General features: G+C 38.9%; 1 protein-coding gene across 12 annotated transcripts in view; it reads right to left on the bottom strand.

The window, feature by feature from the left end:
• LOC149567719 (ubinuclein-1-like) overlaps positions 1-21384 on the bottom strand; it is a 153786-nt gene that overhangs the window by 22076 nt on the left and 110326 nt on the right. Inside the window, exon 12 of one of the 12 annotated variants that reach the window (XR_016362473.1) lies at positions 14683-15167. The exons of the other annotated variants lie outside the window; for them this stretch is intronic. The gene's annotated coding sequence lies outside the window, so the exon portion shown is untranslated. The remainder of the gene's footprint in view (positions 1-14682; positions 15168-21384) is intronic. 12 annotated transcript variants of the gene reach the window in all.

Raw genomic sequence — 21384 nt, forward strand, 5'->3', positions numbered from 1 at the left:
CAAAGGCTTTCTCTGTGGAGGTGGAGCTTGAACTACTACCGAATTGTTCTTTCCACCAATCTTACTAAAGGAAAAGTGTGCAGAGATTAGTGAACTTCCGATCAACATCAGAAGATGTGATGTTGAGAGTCTCGATAAAATGCTCATAAGACTTTGGTAAACTCTGAAGAGTGATCACGGATTTCCTGAATCCTATTCAGGTGTGCCTAGAGCGAGGTTCGCTCATCCATGATAATAGAAAACAAAGTGTTCTTCAAAAACAAAGCTCTGCTTCTGTCAGAAATTTCATGAAGACCTTTGAGATGTGTTAATATCTCGGTAGCTATCTTGCCGGATGGAATCTAAGAGAGTTGATCATCATCCACGGATAATTTGAGAAGCATCACTGCCTCTCAATTATTCAAATCCCATATATCCTCATCAATACCAGGAGCAATCACGCTTCGTAACACCCAGAACAATTTGATTGGTATTCTGATATTCAAAAATTGCTATGATCCACTACTTCCAAGTGCCATAGTTTCGACCATTGAATTTTGAGTTGTGCTTGAGCAAAATGTTTGTCAGAGATGCCATGGTGTGAAAAATTTGTGGAGGTATGTTCTTCGAGGCAAAAAAACAAAAGACCCAAAAAATTTGAAGGATGACCCAGAAGAGAGCTCAAAAAACCAAAAAGAATATGTTGTCGGTTTCTAGATCAGCTAGCTCAAAAATCGAGGCATCTTGAAAAAACAAACGACAACCCAATTGAGCTCTCAAAAAACCCACCATCAATATGTAATTAAAAAATTTGAGGTAAAAAATTAGGGTTTTGAAAAAAACTAGGCGACAGCCATGAAAGCTCGGATTTGCAGATAAATGGAGTTTTTGAGGCCAAAAAATTGCGATTTGAGGTTACAAACTGATGCAAAGGACCTAGGTGGACTTGCAATCAACAAATAAAAGAGGGACTTCAATAGTGTTTCTACAACACCAACCAAGCATCTTCATGAGGATCATTCTCCTTGATCCAAGCCAACTCCACAACCTATTAGAGTGAACACCTTGTATTTATGCCACCATAGGCTCTACATATTTTATAACCATCACCAATGTCCCTCAAATACATCAGTGTCTTCAACCAAACTATCTCTTACTAAGCGCTCACTAGCCCAATCACCAAAAAGATGCTTCCTTGCTGTCTCTAGATAGACCCTCACACAAATAGGTATAACTTTTGAAGATGATACAAACTTCTCGATCGCTCCGGTGAGAATGGGCGTAATTAGGTTCTCATGAACATATTTAAATTTGAGAAAGATTCAATGGTTGCTTGGAAGGATATTTCCCCCGTACTGAACTGCATTTTTCTGGAATGGTCATCTTCAATTTTCTTCAAAATGTGTGATCCATTTCTTCAATCCCTTGTCCATTCCTGCACACAAACACTTATAGACACATATGATACATGGATTGGCTCCTCCCACAAGACACAATAGCCACAGTAAGTGGAAGGTTCTAGGTATTCATAGCAACTTCAAGATAAATCTCTGATTGCACTTAATCCTCTGTTTAGGAACAGTCAAGACAATCTGAGTTTTTCTTGCTTTAAACTTCACAAAACAATAAGCCAGAGCATGGGAACGAACAATGACTCAAACCCTTACTATCCTAGTCCAGTATTAATCAATATTAACTTCAAAAAAAAAAAGTTTAACAATCCACAACAAAGGATTGTTCCCTCACGATAGAGAACAAAAAAATTGCAGAGAATTAATTATGTATTCAATGAAACTTCATTATATTACTTTTTCCTTTGATAAAAACTCACTACCCACTCTCTAAGACTCACCCCTCCCTTTAAAAAAAAATCATGCTCACACAAACAAATAACCTTTCCGAACCAGTTACCCAATGTAACTTCCTCCTAACTGGCAGTCAGTTTTATGACTGTTACAATTAGTTGCCATTTTAGGCAAATTACATCTTTTGGGCACTTTTAGTGCATTACATCCTTTTTAATGGCTTTATTAACCATATTACATTAAATGACCCAACATGGTCATGTTTATTCTTTTCTCCCACCTAGGATCTATTCAGTGACCCTAGTGTCTTCTTAGGCTTTTGTCTTTGGTCCTGGTGCTCTTGCACCACAAACAACCGAGCTAAGGTCATTTTTGGCTTGGGAAAGCAAAAAAAATCGATAAGAGGGTGTCTAAGGTGCTTGTGTTTGAAGAAACAACAGTCAAAAATTCTAAAAAACATAAGTTGTAGATGTCGCGATTTTGCTCTTGCCTGGAGAAAATCGTGATTTCCAGACCCTTAAAACCCTAGCCAAGAACCAGGTAAGAATAGAGGAGTTTCACAAAAAACCGGAAACCTTATACAACATTCAGAAATAATTTCAAAAATTTTTAGCAGATAATTTTGAAAGAAATTATAAAATTTTCAAAAAAAATTGAAATATTGGCTCTAATACCATATTACGAAATAATTGGTAAAATACTTGCTTCTTATTAACAGAGACCAAGAGGTCTATATATACAAAAGAATAAAGCGATGTTTCCTTAGGAAACGATTGTAAAGAATATGAACATTCTATTCTAGCTAAAAGAAAGCTAAGAAAGCTAACAGATAACTACAGCTTACTAGATATTAGAAACATTCTAATATTTAGAATAGATTACAAATAGATTACCAATAACTAATAATAGATGTTTATCTATTATCATAATAGAGAGGCGATGCGACTAGGCAAGTCTTTGGCCCTAGGGTAACGAACTCATGTGATGGTGTGGAAGATGGAGATTGATGCTCCTCAGGCTCTCCTTGATCTAAAGTCTTTTGTGCATAACCTCTTAGGGTTAGAGGACATGGTGGCTTGCATCAAAGAGTTTCTCTAATGTGTCTAGTTTCCCTTCTATGTGTTGGTTTATAGCTGTTAGTTTTTGTTGGGTTTTGTCTATTGGTGTTGTTGGTTTTCAGCATAGTCTCTTTTTGGGTCTCTCTTTGCATATCTTTATGTAACCTTTTGTAATGGGATTTCAAGTCCCCTCAAAACCTATTTTTGCCTTTAATCGAAAATAATTTAATAATTACAATTAATTATTATTTGATTAATGCTTAATGTTAAGATTCTAACCTATATAATCCTACAGGTCTGATAGTACAGACCGTACCTCTCTTAGTGTTGATATATCTTAAGATTGGCATCTAATATTTATACTTGCTTATCCTATAGGTGCTAGCGAATTTCTAGGGATGTCTTTGTTTGTGTTTGACTAAACTAATGTTTAGTTAGTTAAATCCTAAACTAAGTCTCCTGAAATTGCTGACTTAGGAAGAGGTATTATTAAATGTCAAGTGAAGAGTTATGTCCCTTGAGGAACACACCTTCTAGCAAGGTACATATTCAGTTGTGGATGCAGATTAGAGGACACACAATTCACAACAGTCTACTCATATAAGCATCTCACTTCTAGCAATCAATAAGTCTGCAATATTATCTATTATCAGTTTGGAAATAGAACATTGAATCTACATTCAAGATAAACCTTCAACAACATAATTAATATTGATAATATTAAGATCATTCTCAGCCAATCTCAGAACTGAATTATAAGTCTGATTCAAGATTCAGAATTTGCAGAACATTACATGGTATCAGAGCCAAGTTATCAGACCTAGGGCTCTGCAAATCTTTTCAGTAATCAGACATTTTATATATTCAGCAGTTGTCTTCCATTTCCAATGGCATATACAATCAGGCCTGAGGATAGATTCGATGGAAAGGAACACTTTGAAGCATGGAAATTCAGAATCTTGATGATTCTTGAAGAAAACAATGTTAGACAATTTGTTGATGGAGCATCTAAACAGCCACCAGTTGAACCTCACAAATCCATATGGACCAATGGAAATAGAAATACCATTCAAATCATCTTGGATGGAGTTAAGAATGATATCGTACCTATGCTTACGAAACACCAAATTGCCTACGATATGATGAATGCATTACAAAATGCATTTGAAGTAAACAATGCAACTAGGGTCCTTGCATTAAAAAGACAACTGAATCACATCCAGATAAAGAAAGGACAATCGATAAACTCTTATTTCTTAAGAGTTGCTGGCATTAGAGATGAATTATCAAGCATAGGAACCATCATTAATGACACCGAACTAACGCTCATGGCCATAGATGGATTGCCAGAATCATGGGAAACATTCGCACAAGGAATAAGTGCTAGAGATCAACTTCCGGACTTTAATAGACTCAAGAATGATTGTCTTCAAGAAGAGTTAAGAAAACTAAAGAAAGGAGGAAAACCAAAAGTAGAAGATGAAGAACTTCACGTTCTTAATGCCAACTCTTATAAAGGCAAGAAAAAACACTTCAAGAAGAAAAAGGGAAATCAGAAGAATGGAAAGCCCAAGAAAGACCTATCTAAAATGAAATGTTTCAAATGTGAAAAATTTGGACACTATAGGTCTAATTGTCCGAAAAATTCCAAAACAACAGGAAAATTGTACAAATGTCATTAGAGAAGAAGAGACTTATGACCCTGAGAACCGTGTTTTGTATTCCTCTCTATCAAATGAAATCTCAAATAAGTCATGGGTAATTGATAGTGGATCTTCAAGACATATAATGGGATACAAAGAAACTCTAGACTCCTTATCAGAGAAAGTTAACGGTGAATTTACTATTGGTGATAACTCTACACACTCAGTTGAAGGAATTGGTAGTTGCTCTTTGGAACTAAAGACAAGAAATACTCTTCTTCTTAAAGATGTACTCTATGTACCAGGGATTAAAAGAAACCTAATCTCAATTACAGCATTAGAAGATGAAGGACACAATGTTGCATTTGTGGATAGCAAAGTATTAACTTGGGCTAAGAACTCTTCCATCAAGAAAGCTAAAGTAATTGGTCAAAGAAAGGGATATTTGTATGAACTGAATATAGAACCCAGTAGATCCATTCAAGCCCTAGTTCACAAAGCAAAAGATTCAAATGAAATAAGGCACAGAAGATTAGGGCATCTAAACTTTAAAACCTTATCAACTATGGAAAAGATGGTTACCGGATTACCTAAATTAAATAAAGATCACCCTAGTATTTGTAAAGGGTGTGCTCTGGGTAAAAGTACTAGAAGTCCCTTTCATAATAGTACTAGGAAAACAAATAATGTGCTTGAGTTAATTCATTTAGATTTATGTGGACCTATGTCCGTTCCCTCTCTTGGAGGATTCTAGTATTATATCTTGTTCATAGATGACTTCTTTAGGAAAACATGGATTTATTTTTTTAAATGCAAGGAATCAGAAGAAATCCTACAAAGATTTAAAGAATTCAAAGCATTAACTGAAAATTTTTCAGGACATAAAATTAAAACCCTTAGAACAGATAAATGGAGGAGAATATACATCAGACTTATTTAAAAGATTTTGTAAAGAATTAGGGATCAAGAGGGAGTACACTGTCCCTTATAACCCAGAACAAAACGGGGTAGCTGAAAGAAAGAATAGGACAATTATAGAAGCTGCTAGGGCTATGATTTTTTACCAAAATCTAAAATACTATCTTTGGGCAAAAGCCTCTTGTACTGCTGTATATATTCAAAACAGAAGCCCTCACTCTTATCTGAAAGATAAAACCCCTGAAGAAGTATTTACTGAAGTAAAATCCAATATAAGTCATCTCAGAATTTTTGGATGTCTTGTATACATTCATGTTCCAAAAGAAAAGAAAACCAAGTTAGAACCATCTGGGAGGAAAGGTATCTTTGTAGGGTATAGTGAAACTCATATAGAATTTTCATACCTGGACAAAAACCTATTGAACTTAGCAGAGATGTAATCTTTCTTGCATTCAAAAGAGCAATAAGCTCCAATGAACCCTCTCCTTTATCAAGTTCTGAAAGAATTAGTGAATCTGAATCCCAGAGAGAGAACTTAGAAGAGGTCGAAGATGAAAATATAAGCCTTGAGGAAAGTTCAAAAAAAAGACCACTTTGGGCCATAAAAACAGTTGAAGCAGCTCAAGACTTTGCTGCACCTTCAAGATCAGTCAGAGAAAGTAAAAGACCTAAAAGATTCTCTAGTCATGTAGAAAATATGATTGATTTATGCAAAACAAAGTCAACCAATCCTTCTGATGCTATTAAACATCCAACCTGGAAAGAAGCTATGATAGAAGAATACCAGTCAATTATGAAAAATGATGTTTGGGAAATAGTTCCAAGACCAAAAGGAAAATTTGTTGTTTCTTCCAAATGGATATTCAAAATAAAGCATGCTGTTGATGGGAGTATTGAGAAATATAAAGCCAGATTTGTAGCCAGAGATTTTTCTCAGAAAGAAGGGATTGATTATGAAAAAACCTTTGCTCCTGTTGCCAGATATACTACTGTTCAAGTTGTCTTAGCGATGGCCGCATCTAAGGGATGGAAGGTACATCAGATGGCTGTAAAGATAGCATTTCTCAATGGAAAAATTTCAAAAGAAGTCTATCTGGAGCAACCAGAAGGATTTGAAACCCATGATCCTAATGCCTTTGTTTGCAGACTCAAGAAAGCTCTTTATGGGCTTAAACAGGCTACCAAGGCCTAGTATGAGAGGATTGATAAATATCTCACCGGCTTAGGATTCTCTAAGAATGAAGCCGATCCAAACTTATATTATAAAAGAGATAAAGATGGTATGGTAATACTGATATTGTATGTTGATGATTTATTAATCACAGGTGATGATCATTTTATAGATCAGTGCAAGAAAGATCTAACTAGAGAATTTGAGATGAAAGACTTGGGGCTTCTCCATTACTTCCTAGGATTGGAAGTACGACAGAATTCTAATAGTATCATACTGAATCAAGGAAAGTACACTTCAGATATTTTGAAGAAATTTGGAATGTGGAATTGCAAATCTATGTCTTCTCCAATGGAGACCAATTTGCATAAATCACCTCCAATAGATTCTACTCTACTGACAAATGATTGGGTCACTGATGTACCTAGTAAGAACAAGACCTAATATTTTCTATGTTGTTCATGCCTTAAGTCAGGTTATGTGTGAACCTAAGGAGATTCACCTAGTTGTTGTTAAACACATTATGAGATACTTACAAGGCACTCTTAATTATGAACTCAAATATGAGAAAGTTGCTTTAGATTTGCATGGATTCACCAATTCAAATTGGGGTAGAAGTGTTAAAGACAAGAAAAGCACTTCAAGATGCTGTTTCAATTTAGGATCAGCAATGATTTCATGGATATGTAGAAAGCAGTCTTCGGTAGCTTAGAGCTCCACAAAAGCAGAATACATTGCAGCAACAATGGCCTCTCAAGAAGCAGTATGGCTGAGAAAGTTACTTGTGGGATTATTTGGGCAAGCCATGAATCCTACAATTATTCATTGTGATAATCAGAGTTCCATCAAGCTCTAGGTGAATCCAGTTTTCCCTGACAGATCCAAGCATATTGGAATTTCTTACCATTATGTGAGAGATATGGTAGATAGGAATTCTGTAAAATTGGAATACATTTGTATTGCAGATCAGACAACAGACATACTCACCAAACCTCTATCTAGAGTAAAGATAGAACATTTCAGGAGGATGTCAGCCAACTGGATGGTTCCGACGGTGTTTCTGTAGCCGACGGAATGATTGTCGTCGGTGTTTTGTATTTTGTCGCCGACGGGTAAATAGTTTGTAGCGGATATAATGTTTGTGGCCGACGGACTCCTTCGGGAATGTTCGGCAGATAGTATTTATATCCCGTTTGGGATCATTGTAAATTATCTTCGATCTTCTATCATTGATTGTATCAAGCATAATGTATGTCTGGCATATGCGAATATAATTCTGCTATTCTGTTCCATTGTCTGTATGCGTTCATTTATTTTACATGTACGGTAAACATTTGGCGCCGTTGCCTTATGAATTTGGAAGGTGGGAGGAATGAAGATTAATGCCAAATCAGCTTAACAAGGATTGGAATAAAGTCAAGGGAAAAGATGGAATCCGTACTCCGCAAGAGAATTTAATTCTAGCACAGCAAGCCGAACGCCGACGGAGATTTCAGCAGATTGTCGATGGAAATTGGAGCGCCGAAGAATTGTTAGAGGAGACTCGGCAGCGGGTGGAATTGGTGGAAGAAGCACAGGAGGAGTTCTTGAATTTGTGTTCGCCAAGGGAAGAAAATTCAGACGGAAGAGCATCAACTCGCACGGCTCGCAGTGCCGAGGGAGCACGAGCGTGGAGTGACCTCTTCGTCCGAGATAGACTTCTGCAGGAAACAACTTCAGAAGATCCTTCTTCTTCACCAAGGTTCGTAGCTGTCGACACCTCCAGTGTAGGAGTGCAGACCGTCAGTGTGGGAGTTCAGACTGCCAGTGTGGGAGTGCAGACCGCTGGTGTGGGAGTGCAGACCTCTGGTGTTGGAGTAAACAGCACCAGTATTGCAGAACCCAGTAACGCCTCTACCAAATTCAGTTGTGATGGTGGGACCCAAAGAAAAGCTGCCAAAGTTTGAGAGCGATGGTATAGCCGACCCCATCTAACATTGTAAGACATGTGAGATGGTCTAACGGGCAAATGGAATCACAGATGCCAATGAATGGGTCAGGCAATTTTCGGCAACCCTACGAAGTGTGGCGATTGATTGGTTTTCGGATACGGATCCACAAAAGCTAAATAGCTGGGATAACATTAAAAAGGAGTTCCTGGCGAAATTTAAACTCTTGCGGGATGATAATGAAATTGTAGCAGAGATTTTCAATACCAAACAGGGGAAGCACGAAACTGTCCACATCTATGCAAGGAGATTAAAAAACTTAATAAACAAAATGGAAAGCAAGCCGGCAGACGGATTGCAGAAAAGATGGTTTGTGGACGGCCTATGCTCGAAGTTGTGGAGGAAAATGAAAATTGTGCCACCATCGTCATATGTGGATGCGTATAACAGAGCACTGGACCTTGAAAGTGAGCAGAAGACAAAGAAGAAGAAAACTAGCTCTTCTGATTCTAATGACGACGAGCCTGTCGGAGATGATAGCGACGACGACGAAGGCAGCAGCAAGAAGGTTCGTGCCCTACAGAAGGATATGGTTCGCATGATGAAGGAGTTTAAAAACATGCACAAGGAGCCAAAAGGCAGTGAACTGTGGTGCACGGAGTGTAAGACCGACGGTCATACTAAAGGATTGTGTCCAAAGAACCAATTTTGTGACATTTGTCAGATCATGGGCCATTCGACAAAAGAGTGCCCCTTTAACATGAAGACAAGAGGATCTCCGTAGGTGCTTCTTACATAGGAGGCTTCCCCGTCGGGCAGTAGCGGAAATACGAATAGCGCAAGTGCCACATCCGGAGGATACAGGAATACTAACAGAGGGCAAAATAACAATAATGCGAACAATAACAATAATAATCAAAGCCGAAGTCGAACCTAGTATGATGCAAACGGACGGTCGATCGTTCAATGCTGAGCATTTAATTTGTGGAGTCATTCTGCACGGGATTGAACAACGAAAAACACACCGAAATTATTATGCAGATGGTGCGGACCCGACGATCACGAAGATTCCAAGTGTCCAAAGTCTGGAGTGAACTTGATCACTGTCGGCACAGATGTAGAGGAGGTTCTGGCAATTACACGGAGGCAAGCAGAGGAAAAGAGAAAATTGGGGGAAGCGCAGGCGGAAATTATAAAGGCATCGTCAATGGAGACATCTCAGTTGAAGGACATCACCGGCACCTTGGCAAGGAACTTCGCAGAACAAAACATTGTACGAAAGATCTTACAAACAGAGATACTAGTCAAGATAAGTGACCTCCTTCTCACAATGCCCCAATTACAGACGGCCATTTTGAATCATACACTATTTTCGGAAGCAACGGAGGACACAGGAAGGGACAATAGGAAAGTGATGACAACAGACCCAATGCTGCTGGCACTCACCTTCGGACGGCATCTGGCGGTCATCGAGATGGGGATTTTGGGAAATGTTCTGATAGACACAATTGTTGACGGAGGGTCCAACGTGAATGTGTTGCCAGAGGATACTTGGAAGAAGTTGGGAAAGCCGACGTTGTGGCCACCTACATTTCAGTTGCTCACGACAAACCAACATGGAATCAAACCGTTGGGAATCTTGAAAGCGCAACCGATAACTATTGGAACGCAACCATTTTTATTGGATTTTGTGGTCATTCTATTGAAAAGAAAAGAATATGATGCTATTCTCGGACGGGATTGGTTGGTGCAAGCAAAAGTAAAACATAATTGGAAACGAAATACCCTATCAATGGAGCGCAGAGGAAAAAAGCGCATCCAAAATCGTGTATTCTCAGCACAGGGATCTAGTGCCGAAGATCGAGGGCGAAAATGCGAAGGCGAGAAAATATCTCCCGTGGAAGAAGACGCAATTTTTCTGGCTGTTGATTCCGCGGCAGACAAATGAAAGGCCGGCCAGTGAAGAATTTTCCGTGTCGCCCACAGGTGGTTTTGATTCTCTAATTGTGGGAGTTTGTATGAAGGCGTGTCTGTGGAAGTTGGTCAAAACCGCAGCGAGCAGGGGAGTAATTTGCGGGTTGTAGATGGTCACGTGGTTGACGGCCAAGCAATTTGTGGATTGTAGAGGCCAAGTTTCTTAGAAGTCTCAAGAGATTTGATTTCTTGTTGTGTTCTTTTGCATCGCTGGTTGGAAGGACAAAGATTTGATTTCATGGCGTAAGAGCCAATCCTCCATTACAAAGCCTTGATTCCTTGGAATTCTCGACATCAAATAGAAAAGGTTGTGCTGAACGAGGGATTTAGTCCTCTCTTGATTTCCGCTGGGGGAAGAAAAAATCTGGAGGATAACATAACTTTGGCGTTGTAGAAACTGATTCAACGTGGAAACCTTTGAAGTAGGGCAGTAAAGGTCAGTGCTTTACTTGATTGGATGTCGATTCCGTGGGTCGAAGAGTATCAGAATCATTCCTGCGGTTACCGCTTCTCTTGTGCGGAGGGGATTTTTTTTTCCCGCAGACGGTAATTTAGCGGCACTTCATTTGTCTGCCACGGGAGTAAGGGAGAACTTTATAAGAAAGAAGACGCCATTTTTGCATGGAATCGGCAGGCAACCAGAAGCAGTGGCATTGTTGTGCTGAACTGAGGTGATGTGGTTTTGGTTGAGAAGGAAGGTGTTTTGGCTGGGGAATGGTAAGGCGAGGGGTTGAGGTTTTCTATTAAAAAAAAAAAAAACGACAACAAATCAAGAATGCTCCGAATAAGTAACAGAGGATGCCAACGGGAAGGGATAGTATCAGTGGTTTCCAGAAAGAGTGTAGAATCGGTAGAAAATGACAGAAATGGTGTGTTCCGTGCAATTTTGTGTGAGTTTCAAAGTGCCCCAGGACCCCGCGGGGGCACTACCTCTCGACCCCACCGAGGGCCCCCAGTCGTTGCGGATATCAGTCGTGGGAGTCTGACCAGTTGAGAAGAGTTGAAGTTGCTGCAGGGATGGACTTTCTATGTACCAAAGGCACTGGGAGTAGGTGTTGGCCGGGAGGCTGTCTTGGTGGATGCGTAGAGAGCTCGAGAGGAGCTAATCATCCAGTTGGAGGCAGTGCAGGGACACTTGGCTCAGGGTACCGAGGAATTGAAAACAGGGAAAGTAGCATAGGTGGCTATCAAGATTAGCTTCATTGAGTAGGCAGAGTGTTGTGTTAGCAGAGGCTACAGGCACGGGACAAAGTGATAGTGATGTGTCAGAAGTAGATTTATCTTGTTGTAATTAGTCCGTTAATGTATTTTGTTTGTTAATTTGTTTCAGATATTTTGTAATTGTCGTCCGGAGACGACTTTTCTTTTTGGGGGGGATGGTGTCAACCGACTGGATGGTTCTGGCGGTGTTTCTGTAGCCAAATGGAATGATTGTCGTCAGTGTTTTGTATTTTGTAGCCGATGGGTAAATAGTTTGTAGCGGATATAATGTTTGTGGCTGACGGACTCCTTCGGGAAGGTTCGGCGGATAGTATTTATATCCCGTCTGGGATCATTGTAAATTATCTTCGATCTTCTATCATTGATTGTACCAAGCATAATGTATGTCTGGCATATGCGAATATAATTCTGCTATTCTGTTCCATTGTCTGTATGCGTTCATTTATTTTACCTGTACGGTAAACAGAGGAGACTTGGTATGGTTGAGTTGTAATCCATTTGTACTCTTTTGATTATTAATAAAATAATTTTATTTTGTCAGGCTATTGACTATTATGGGCTCCACCATTTGTATTCACTTGTATTCATTATTTTAAAAGGTGACGATCTCAGAAAATCATAAATAGTCGTATGGAACATTATGAGAGGTGACGATCTCTTCGATAATGTGCTAAACAATAGAGATCTACTATAAGATCTAGATGAGTTCAAGATCATATTGTGATGTTGACATTGTTAAGTTCATGGGTCACAAATTGGATAAAGAGAGAATCTTGGTATTCTCCAGGTTTATCCTATATTCTAGTAGATCTTAAAACTCAGGATCATGTTATGATACTAGTTTCTATGATATCATAACTTGGATAAATGAAGAGATTACCCTTCAGATTTATCCTATATAATATCACTAGTATCAGTGATTTGTCATCTCACAGGTTTAAGTAATATGACTTTGTATCATGTGTTCTATGATACCACATAAGAGACAGACAGATATAGAGTATTAATACTTGCTTACTCATTTGTATTGATGATAGCTAGATATAAATCTCTCTGTAGGATTATCAGGTTAAGAGGGAGTGTTAAGATTCTAACCTATATAATCCTACAGGTCTGACAGTACAGACCGTACCTCTCTTAGTGTTGATATATCTTAAGATTGGCATCTAATATTTATACTTGTTTATCCTATAGGTGCCAGTGACTTTCTAGGGATGTCTTTGTTTGTGTTTGACTAAACTAATGTTTAGTTAGTTAAATCCTAAACTAAGTCTCCTAAAATTACTGACTTAGGAAGAGGTATTATTAAATGTCAAGTGAAGGGTTATGTCCCTTAAGGAACACACCCTCTAGCAAGGTACATATTCGGTTGTGGATGCAGATTAGAGGACACACAATTCACAACAGTCTGCTCCTATAAGCATCTCACTTCCAGCAATCAATAAGTCTGCAATATTATATATTATCAGTTTGGAAATAATACATTGAATCTATATTTAAGATAAACCTTCAACAACATACTTAATATTGATAATATTAAGAAGATCATTCTCAGCCAATCTCAGAACTGAATTATAAGTCTGATTCAAGACTTAGAATTTGCAGAACATTACACTTAATATTATTTTAATTGATAATAAATGAGTTAATAACAATTAATTATCAGCAATAAGTATTCTATGTGTATGTTTGATATGAATTGATTTTTGTTGATTTAACAAGAATTTATAACAGTTTTAATTTACAAGTATTGTTGACGAACTTATCACTACAGGGGTTTATAGTGAATCGAGGATCATCACATTCATGAGCACTCTATTTTCCTAAGTGGGAAAATGCATTTTTTTAAAGGAAATAAAGAAACAGAGAAAGGAATATGAAGAGTCACCAGGTTGGACCTAAAAGAACAAAGAGGGTGCATTTGCAGTATGCTTGGATTCAGTTTGGGTTTCATTTTTTCTCTTGGAGAAACTTGGGAAGCATTCAGCTTTCATTTTTAAAAACCTAAGGACAAACCTTCAGGCTTCTTGGTAGGTTGGACAGAAACTAAGTTCATCTTCAATGGTGGACTTGTGATGGAGTTCACAGTTGAAATTGCCTTTCTAGTTTTCCAATCTGACTGTATGGTTGTTTTAAAGATTTGGATTATGTTATTATATTGCTGATTATTATAATGCAATAAAAATTTAGAGGATGTTTATCTGAGTATTTTCTGGTTTTATTATTAGATAATAGAAAATCTATTGAATGCAATTATTGTTTAAAATTTATGTGATTCAATCAAGATATTTGGCAAAATATCTGCTTGGGGATATTACAAACACAGCCAAAAACCTTTGAATAAGCTAGCCTCAGAATATACAAAAGGAGATGTAAAGGCTAACAATGATCACTCAAAAGCTTTGTGATGCCCAAATTAGACCCTCTGGACAACTCCACTAGTTCAGTGATGCTCATGAATTAAGAGGACTTTACATGCAATTATTTGCTTAGTTATATTAGACGTACTATCTGCCACAGATAATCAATTTCAGATCAATAACAAACATTGTTTGCTAATTCCAAATTATTTAACAATTATATTCACTTGATGACTATTTATTCAAATAGGAATTGATTATGAATACATGTGTAATAAGCCCAATTTGGCTCAGACCAAATAAATGTGATTTTTTATGAATGTGGGCTATAAGTTTAGTTCTAGGAAAGTCAGCTTAGTTTTTTATTTATAAAATCCCACCAATTCAACTATAATCAGACTGAAAGTTAGGACAAGATTAATTAAATCAAAGGAGTATATCCCACTTCCAATTCCGCCTGAACATAATTTTTCAATAATAGACACTCAAATAGATCTACTAAAAATGAGCTGGAATGTAATGACTGAATATATCAATTTGACCAAATCCAAACAACACAGGAAATGCTTATACATCAATATATGGAAGCAACCAAAATCAGAATTACAGTTAAATTGAATGGAACCTGTAGTTGCCTAGAACCAATCCTTCATGAAGATGGTCAAGTCTGCGCAATTCCTCCAAAACACAGACCCTTTTCTGCAAACCACAGCAGTATGGAAATGGTACTAATTAAGGCATTCAACAACAAGCTCAAGATAGACAGGCAGGTGGTATTGTACCCACCATGCACAAACCCACTCATAGTCCAAATTCCCTCCAGTCTCCAACCACGATTAATACCCCAAAGGCAGCCTGTTCAGATACCCAAATCGAACTCCAGCCCCTGCAATTTCAGTATGCCTCCGCTAGTATGCAGATGATAAAAGTGCTGCAACAGGATCATTAGCGCCCAGATTATGCAATTGGAAGAATGCCTACAGCCTGTGAACAATTGTCCAAAGTGGTGTCTCAATTCACAACCACAAAACCTTCCCAAATGCAGATTCGACCCATATAATGCCACTGCTTGAACAAGTGCATTAACGCCCAGCTATGAGGAATATCAAGCTGCAAACTCCAACACCAGTTCTCAGGAAGATTATCACAATTTGCAATATGAAATCACAACCCAATACAGACATAACTTATCTAATATTCAGAATTGCAAAATGTCAATTATCGAACACAATCGGCACCAAAAATCAGAATACTCAGGCCTCTAGCAAATTCCAACCCCAATGCCTTCCAAAGCTACAAGCTTAACAGAAATAGAAGATGTTTATAAATTCCAATTTGACCAACTCTGAATCTGATCCACTATACCTCAGCAGTGGAGCACCAATCAGCATTAAACCCTTATACCTCAGCAAAGGCATAAACTTCAGAACCTCAGAATAAGCCACAAAGGCAACAAAAGCAAATAAATATCCAAGCACTTTTTTTTCCAATGAAATAAGCTCCTAATTATAATCCTTATTTGGCCAAAGTTTCCCAAAGAACACTTCAGAAATTGTGGAAGTTTCCCAAAAGAACTCAACACTTGAAACTTTCCAAAACACTCTTTTAGAAATTTCTCTTAATGTCATTATTATAATAACATAAATATTAATACAATAATGCAACTTAATTAATATAATTAATAAATAAGAGCTCATGCAATTATTAACCCTATCCACTGCAGGTGACGAACAACTTCTAGAGCCACCCACTGCACTGCCAAAATAGCAACTGCCACAAATAGACTTACTAAAAATAGTAAGTCCACAATTGGGACCCCAAAACACCCTATCAACTCACGAGGGTCGCTATGATGAGCTAACTCCATCAACTACACATACTCACCAAAAATGGGGACATTATAGCATGTATCATTGTTGTCGCTCACAATTGTTTGCACCAACATTGTAGGCATGTATTGGCAATTAACGACAATTATATACAATTGTGGGCAAGTTCGTGTTGATGTTGTGTACTACCAAAGTTTCAAAAAATTAAAAAAAGGGTGGTCATTACATAGTGGTAGCAAAAACGGTTATCTAGGTCAGTTTAATTAACCCTACGTGTCAAAGACTACAAATGAGCACATTGGATCATAAACCCATGCTTGTCTAATAACTCATAATGTCCCATGTTTCTTGAAGAATTATGCTTGTCTCAATGTGTTTGATCAATTGGCAATGGAGTCTTATGTGTCACTATGCTTGGCACAACACCTTGTGTGTGTGAAAGTGTGCAAACTGACATGTAAATGCCACACTGACAAAGTAAAAAAATTGCTTAATTAGTTTTTGTCTGCTATTATTTTGGGCAAAATCTTAAGGCATTATAAAATAATGTATTATATAATAACCTAAAAAATAGGAAAAAATGGTATTAACTAGGTTTGAACATGGGAAAGTCGTGTCGGTGGTTTGACCTAGCATGGCCTAGCCATTGAATGCTAATTGAAACATGTTTATTAGCATCTTATTCCCTTTTTTGCTTTTACGATCAAAACAAGGTCCACAACTCATCTAGAATTACATAAGGAATTGAATAACGAAAACGCATTATCATAAAAAAATCACCATTCATACAAGATTTCGCAACAAAATAGTTTATTGTCAATAAAAGAACTGAACATTATAGAGCTGCATGTTTACCGTATGGGGTAAATAGTTTAATGCATACAGACAATAGACAAGAACATGTAACACAGCAATACTCCTTTTATTATTCGCATATATGCCGAAGAGATTACATAATGCTTTCAATGATGATTACAACAATGATCCAAAGTCCATTCCGGATGGTGTACATATACCATTCCGAAGGGGTGACTCAACCATTGCACCCATTCGGATACTACTCTACCCGTCGGCTATTTTATAACTTTACCGACAATATGCTAATCTCCCCGTCGGCTATTTTATAATTTTACCGATAACACTGCACCATGTAAAACTCCCACTCATCTTGCAATGTGCATTCTTGAAAAGTTGCATGGCAACCCAATGATTTAAAATAAAATTTGATTTCTTGTTTTTAATCTAAAATGATTTCCACTTTTCCTATTATGCTAGATGATATTTTAGTACTTTTTCCAGCTTAATTTCCAACAACATTTATAAGTATAAATTACAATTAAGCATTTGCTTGATCCATAAAATGTCGTTTTCACACTTTTACAAGTTATTAGCTCTCAAAGAACTATGTAAGTTTATTGTATGCAAAGAAAGAAAGTAACTTATTAATGACCTCTGTTTATAAAACCAAGTACATGATAATGTCGTCAGTAGAAATTGTGTATCAGCCGACGGGTCCCTTCGGAAAGGTTCTTGCTATGTAGCCGACGGGTCCCTTCGGAAAGGTTTTTGTTATGTAGCGACATATTGTATGTGGCCGATGGACTCCTTTGGGAAAGTTCTTCGGAAAGTATTTATAACCCCTTCGAGAAGCATTGTAATCATCTTATCATTGAAGCATAATGTAATGTTCTGGCATATGCGAATAATTTAAGGAATTCTGCTGTTCGTGTTCATTGTCTGTGTGCAATTCTAATTAACCTATGCGGTAAACATTTGGCGCCGTTGCCCGATAGACCTGGTACAATGACAGGCAAATGAAGATTAAATGCCAAATCAGTTGAACAAGAATAAGAATAAGTTGAAGGAAAAGGATGAATTATGCGCAGCACAGGAAAATTTAATTTTGGCACAACAGGCTGAACGCAAACGGAGATTTCAGCAAGTTACCGACGGACACAAAAGCACTGAAAAATTGTTGGAAGAGACTCGACAGCAACTCGATTTGGTGGAAGAAGCAAGGGAGGAGTTTCTGAACCTGCATACGCCACGGGAAGAGAATCTTGACGAAAGGAGATCAACTCGCACGGCTCGGAGTGCCGAAGGAGCACAAGCGTGAAGTGACCTCTTCGTCCAAGATATACTTCCGGAACGAACAACTTTGGTTGACAAAACCTCTTCTTCACCAAACAGCGCGAAAGCCGAAAACAGCGCGGGTGTGCAGAACAGCGCAGGTGTTGGAAATAGCGCGAGTGTGTAGAACAGCGCGGGTGTCCAGAACAGCGCGGGTGTTCAAAACAACGCAGGAGCTCACAACAGCGCAAGTGCTCAAAACAGCGCGGGAGTGCAAAACAACGCAGGTACACAACAAAACCCTCAACATACAGTAATAATGGCAGGTCCAAAAGAAAAGTTGCCTAAATTTGATGGTGAAGGAACCGTCGCTTCGATTCGACATTATAAAACATGTGAAACGATCTGGAGAGCAAATGGCATAACAAATACGAACGAATGGGTCCAACAGTTTTCAGCCACCCTACGGGGTGTTGCGATTGATTGGTTTACTGACACAAATCCGCAGAATTTAAACAGTTGGGATAATATTAAGAAGGAATTTATTGCGGAATTTCAAATATTGCGAGACGATAATGAGATTGTAGCGGAGATATTCAATACTAAGCAAGGGAAGAATGAAATAGTCCGAGTCTTCGCCAAGAAGTTAAAGGACCTGATCAATAAAATGGAGAATAAGCCAGCTGATGGCCTACAAAAGAGATGGTTCATTGAAGGCCTTCGTCCGAAGCTACGAAAGAAGATGAAGATCGTGCCACCATCAACATACATTGAAGCGTACAATCGGGCAATGAACCTCGAAAGTGACCAGAAGACAAAGAAGAAGAAGAACAGCTCGTCTGATTCAGATGATGATGCATCTTCAGGAGACGATAGCAGTGATGACGAGGGAAGCAACAAGAAGGTCCGTGCCCTCCAGAAGGACATGATTCGAATGATGAAGGAATTCAAGAACATGAACAAGGAGACTAAAGGCAATGACCTATGGTGCATAGAGTGCAAGAAAGAAGGCCATACGAAGGGATCCTGCCCGAAAGAGCAATTTTGTGAGATCTGTCAGATTCTAGGACACTCGGTAAAGGAATGTCCTTTCAACCTGAAATCAAAAACACCACAGCAAATGTTCCTCATGCAGGAAGCGTCCGTGGCAGGAGGGAGCGGGAACACCAATACGAAAGGTGCCACATCGGGCGGATACAGAAACAACCGACGCAACAACAACAATACCGGCAACAACAATAATGGCGGAAGGAGTCGAATTCAATATGATGCCAATGGCCGGCCGATAGTTCAATGCCGCACATGCAATCTGTGGGGTCACTTCGCCCAAGAGTGTACAACGGTGAACACACCGAAGTTGTTATGCAGATGGTGTGGACCTGGCAATCATGACGATGCTAAGTGCCCGAAGTCCGGAGTAAACTTGATTACTGTCGGGATGGATGAGGAAGAAGTTCTGGCAATCACTTGAAAGCAGGTGAAGCTATACCCCGATCCAACGGAGGAAAAGAAGAGGCTGGAGGAAGCACGGGCAGAGATCCAAAGAGAAATGCAGGTAGAAACGACACACCTGTTACTTCTGTACGGAACTGCGCAGAACAGAATATTGTACGACAAATATTGCAAGCTGAGATACCTGTCAGGATAAATGATCTGTTGCTCACTATGCCTCAACTCCGATCGACACTCACAAACATCGTTCCCGCTGCTAAACTACCAGGAGAACATGGAAGGGAGCAAGAAAGTGGAGCAAGTACAGCAGACAAAAAAGGGAAAGAAAGTGGCGCAAGTGCAGAAGATCCAATGCTATTAGCTCTCTCATTTGGACGCCATCCGACAGTCGTCGAAATGGGAATTCTCGGGATTGTATTGATGGAAACGATTGTGGACAAAGGGTCCGGTGTCAATGTGTTGCCTGAAGACACCTGGAAAAAGTTGGGACAGCCGACATTATGGCCGCCTACATTCTAACGGCCGATCAACATGGAATCAAGCCATTGGGAGTACTCATAGCACAACTAGTGACGATTGGAACACAACCGTTCCTGTTGGACTTTGTCGTGATCCCACTGAAGCGGAGAGGATACGATGCTATTTTGGGTCGGGGGTGGTTGATACAAGCCAAGGCAAAACACGACTGGAAGAAAAATACTTTATCACTTGAAAGCAAAGGCCGGAAGTATGTCATCGATCTACACACTCAGATGGTTGGAGAAGAAGCTCTATCGTTGGATTCCGAAGGAGAAGACGATGAGAGGAGGCAGAGTATGGAACCCGATCAGGAGGGAGTCCTATGATTGGAAGGAGATGACAATCTGGATTCAGTAAATGGTCTTTACCACTGGTAGATGGAGGATTACGAGCTCTTTCCCAGTTGTAATATGCTAAGGATCGACGAAGGTAAGAAAGAAGGAAATGAATGTCCGAAGGAACACAGAGAAGCTGAAGAAGGAAATGAATGTCTGAAGGAACACAGACAAGCCGAAGAAGGAAAGGCGGGTATGACTAAAGCTGAAGGAAATAACATACAGTACGAACCCAAAAGAAGGAAAGATTCTATTGTACGACTGCGTAGGAAAAAATTCTTATGTCGAACCACAGATATAGCAGAAAGGTACTGGCATCAAGGAAGACACACGATATGGTCTGCACAGGTAATAAAGAGGAAGGGTTCAATAAAAGTTGTAGCAATACAAAGTGAATGTGTTATTGATGGACAGAAGGGGCAGCTGACAGAGTCCAGTCCATGGTAGCGAGCTTCGAGAACAAACTGGGCGATATGGAGATGACACAGAACAGGCATAGCAGGTTTCAACCAGGACAGTTGGTGTTGAGGTATGATGGACAGAATGAGATCAATCCAAGCAAGTTCAAAGTTAAGTGGGTCGGACCATATCAAATTCGGGAAGTGGGTGAGAATGGAGCAGTAAAACAATGGATGCTAGACGGAAAGGAAGTTGCCGACACAGTGAATAGGTTGAAGTTGAATGTCTGCCATGAAAGAAGTAACGCACCTCCATGGACGAACAACTGAGAGAAGAAGACTGTAAGTACTATACATATGTAAATATTGTACATAGTTGTTCAAAAAAAAATTTAAAAATTTTTAAAAAAAAAAAAAAGGAATTTTTTTTTAAAAAAGGCACCATACGGATTCTTAATCTGCTCACCGTACGATTTTGGAGTTGGTGTACGATTTTTAATATTTGAAAGTAGTGTACGGTTTTTAAGCTTTTGAAGTTGAAGTACGGTTTTTAGAGGCGGAGTACGGTTTTTGAAGGCTGCTTACTGGAGCAACGCACGGATTTTTAACACCCTCACTATACGGAATTTATTGTTTGCTTGCTATACGACGTACGAATTTTGAAGGTATGACAAAGTAGCGTACGGAAATTCCAATGAAGATGCAATGTACGGTTTTGGCTACC

The sequence above is a fragment of the Cupressus sempervirens genome, chromosome 3 (genome assembly GCF_028749045.1).
Source record: "Cupressus sempervirens isolate cs-2001-9-10 chromosome 3, ASM2874904v1, whole genome shotgun sequence".
Classification (NCBI taxonomy): Eukaryota; Viridiplantae; Streptophyta; class Pinopsida; order Cupressales; family Cupressaceae; genus Cupressus; species Cupressus sempervirens.